Below are 3,856 nucleotides of genomic sequence, written 5' to 3' on the forward strand. Positions count from 1 at the left end.
TTTCAGGCCTTTTGGTACACCCTCCCACTTTTTTAACCTGAACGCACGAGCGTCGACCGTCGAGTCTATAAGCGCCGTAAAACGGAACACAGCGGCGAAATGAGCAATAATACGCGCGTATGCGCAATGAGCACTCCGGTGCAACTGTCCTCTGCCAGGCTGTTCTGGGAACGGGACCTCACCCCTGCTTCTTCTGAGCACCGTTATCGTAATCATCCTTTTTTCTTTTCTGAACACTTGCACTAAGTTATAAAGAAGCTGTCAGGTGGTAGCGCTAGTGCTGGATGGAATGCAATATACTTCGATTATCAATTCGCACCTTCCTCTCATACAGGAAGGCAGGCGGTACCACGTGGCCTTTTCTAATCTTTTCCCAGAGGCATGGAGGAAACAGAAGGAAATGCGATAACGCACAAAAAAGCAGGTGGGGTTGGATCCGGTTCCCGTAACAGCCTGGCAGAGAACAGCTCCACCGGAGTGCGCGCAAACGCGTATTTTGGCTCATTTCGCCGCTGTATTCGCACGGCGCCTATCGACTCGATAGTCGACGCTCGTGCGTTCAGGTTAAAAAAGTGGAAGGGTGTACAGGTGCGGACATAAGTAAACGGAGCACGATTTTTCTTTAATATTAATATCACGCCTTCTGCACTAGAGATAAGAAAACAATACTTATCCAAGTGAAAGGGCACTGGGGTTTACTACCGGTTCGCACATACCACGACTGCCAGTTTCAATTCTGCAACGCGTGAAAAATGGTAGAACAGAAAAGCATGCTCCGTTTACTTTTGTCCGCACGGGTACATGCATGGGTCTAATCAAGTGGCACACCAAGCGCGATTGAGGACACTGTGGAACATAAATCATCCCAGCTGCGTTCCATTGCACCAATAACATCAAAGTGCCTCCTTGCCACGCACAACACGCGCTGAAGCAAGTGGAGGAAAGGCAATGCAGCAGACGACTCATCTTGATTATACTCCGTTTCAAAAAATGTTTGAAGCATTACGAAATGTAAAGAGAATCTGGGAGGATCAGGATGACACGCACTGCATGATTGCATTCCTACCACGTTCGCTACATCATGGCCAACAGGCGCGTAGGAACACACATGCGGGCTAATTCACCCTTGCGTTTCATGTTGTTGTGCAAACAGGTTGCGAAGTAGATTGTAGACAATTGCGCGCTTTCGGAAGCGTCATTGTCAAAAGATATGGCGCAGAAATTTTCCCGCTAGTGTACACATGTACACTGCCTCAAAGTAATGAAATCTACCTCGAAGTAATAATAAGAACATTTCCCGAGCCCTGATGCAAACCATAATGTCAAGCAGGAGTGCAACACTTATTAAGGAGCATACACAGTCCTGACGAATACCAGTAATCGCATAAGTATGTTCAGTAGTTCCAGACAATCTTTTCAAGACAGGTCAGCGTAATCACAATGAATGAATTGCACGCGGCTGTGTTCAGTCCGTGCGTGCCCTCTCGCAGAAGCGGACCGTGTTTAGGTGTCTCGATGGCCAGAGCCGCGTAGGCGAAGGTATCGAGACACCCTCTAGGAACGTGCAAATGTGGACGCACCCTGGCACTTGTCAGAACATCTTGACCGCAAAATTTTCACGACTCTCTTGCTTCTTTTTTATATTTGCGGCCCCATCTGTTTCTTTACACGTGTTATTCGTTTCTCAACCTGGGTTTTGAAAATGAAAGCAAAAAAAAAAGAGGGGGGGGGGGGGGGGGAGAGAAAAGAGAATACTTGGAGAAGTTAGGGGACTATTGATTAGATATATATGCTGGAACACGCTCATGCTTCAGCATGCGTTTCTGGCTTCCTTCACGGTTTCACCGTTAACGGTAGTGCACGTTCCCGCTCCAGTGCGTGATATGCTTGTCATATCATATATTTAGTCCACGTGCAAGTGTGTCACGGTCCATGCGGAAGCAGATATCGCTAACCCGCATCGCGATATGTTCACTCTGCCTAATGCCACGCTAGTTTCACGTACCCAAAACGTATCTGGCGATATGCAGACAATGCATCTTAGAGTGTATACCATCGACATGCTGCCAGACCATTGCGCACATGACAGAAGTTGCCCCGGGTCGTGTCCTAACTAATCTTGTTCAAAACAATCGTTCAATAGCCTCGTGACTTGTGTTCCCGAGCACTACAGAAATGTCAAGGCTACCACGTAATATTGAAAGCTAAATAGGCATAGAGATGAGTTTGCTACACTAGGCAAAAGTGTTGCCAAGGGTTTCCCTGAGAAAATAGACAAACGAAAAAGATGAGATCCGAAGGAGAAAAACTTAGACGAATATCTATAACATGTAACGCTGTGATATACAAAAAGAACCGAATCCCAAAAAGAAATTATTGGGCTCTCCATATTGCAGCCTGTTATCCAAAGATGAAACGCCATATATTTGGAATGCTTGTACCGTATTTGCCAAAAGTAACCAGGCTGCTCCGAAGGCTGGCGGAGCAAGCGCACGGCCACGTGGCGGCATTGCGCTCGCTGTGGCTTATCGGTACTCGTCAGCTCCGAGGGTACAACAGCTGACGTAACTTCGCACCCTCAGTCTCGCCCGTTGGATGATAAAAAAAAAAATAGGCACGTATTATGTGCGGGCTGCGATTTCACGCGTGCGAAGCCTGGTTGTGCCCAGCGAGGGCGCTCAGTATAGCGACGGGGCTATTCGCTCTTCTCGACAACTGCGGAAAACAGAAAAGCGGGTGATAGTAGACACTGTGAGCTCTTGTTCATTTCTAGGACGAATATGTGCTAGGTTTGCAGACAGTGTTGCTCTCAAATAAGGGTTCCGCGAGCGAGAAAGCAATCATGTGCATATAATGGCTAAGTGTGAGGAAGGTTTCATTATAGTTCATTACTTAAACCAAAACTTACATACAAGCAAATGCAAGAATTTCTTAGAATCAATCATTGCACTTATTTATAGGCAGCCTCCCCAAGGGGCTAACACAATTTTGCAAGCCTAAAAGAGAGATAAGGTGGCTTGAAAGGATTCACTAGCTTTCCCATATCTTTGTACTAAGTTACGGCCCGTAAAGTGGCAGTACGCAAGGCACCTCGGAGAAAGCATATTGGAATTTCGAGGTGCGTTATCATTCTTTAATGTACAGGCGCATCAAACACGCAGGAAAGCGCAATTCTGCTGGTGCGTTTCAGCAGCGGATTACAGAACATAAACACCTATAATTATATAGCGAGTAACGCTACATAATATCTGCTTGAGTGCAGTTGCCGAGAAGAGCGAATAGCCCCGTCGCTATACTGAGCGCCCTCGCTAGGCGCAACCAAGCATTGCACACGTGAAATCGCAGCCCGCACATAATACGCGCCTAGTTTTTATCATCCGAAGGGGGAGACTGAGGCTGCAAAGTTACGTCAGCTGTTGTACCCTCGGAGCTGAAGAGCACCGATAAGCCCCAGCAAGCGCAACGCCTCCACAGCCTTCAGAGCAGCCTGGTTACTTTTGGCAAAGGCGGTTCAGTTGCAGACAAAACGTTGCTGCTTGCAACTGGCTTCACATGAGCTTCAGCCTCGATAGCGCGTGATGAAGTTGCGTTTGACGTAAATAATCAGTAATCTTAACTGTGCGGTGTTTCCACACGCGGTGATCCAATTTCCTCTCGCAATAGCTTCGACGATCGCCGACCACAGCTGTCGCAGCCTGCCTTTCACAATTAAGTGCATTTGTCCTCGCGTTCTAACCATTGCATCGCTTGGACGAGTGTGTTAGCCTCTTTTACATCGCGAATTTTAAAAAAAAGAAAAAAAAAACTCCGAACAGTTTTCACGGGGTGCCACCAATAAAAAAAGGTAAAGATTCTG

Source organism: Amblyomma maculatum, chromosome 1 (assembly GCF_055883805.1).
Source record: "Amblyomma maculatum isolate TAMU_Amacu chromosome 1, ASM5588380v1, whole genome shotgun sequence".
NCBI classification, from domain to species: Eukaryota; Metazoa; Arthropoda; class Arachnida; order Ixodida; family Ixodidae; genus Amblyomma; species Amblyomma maculatum.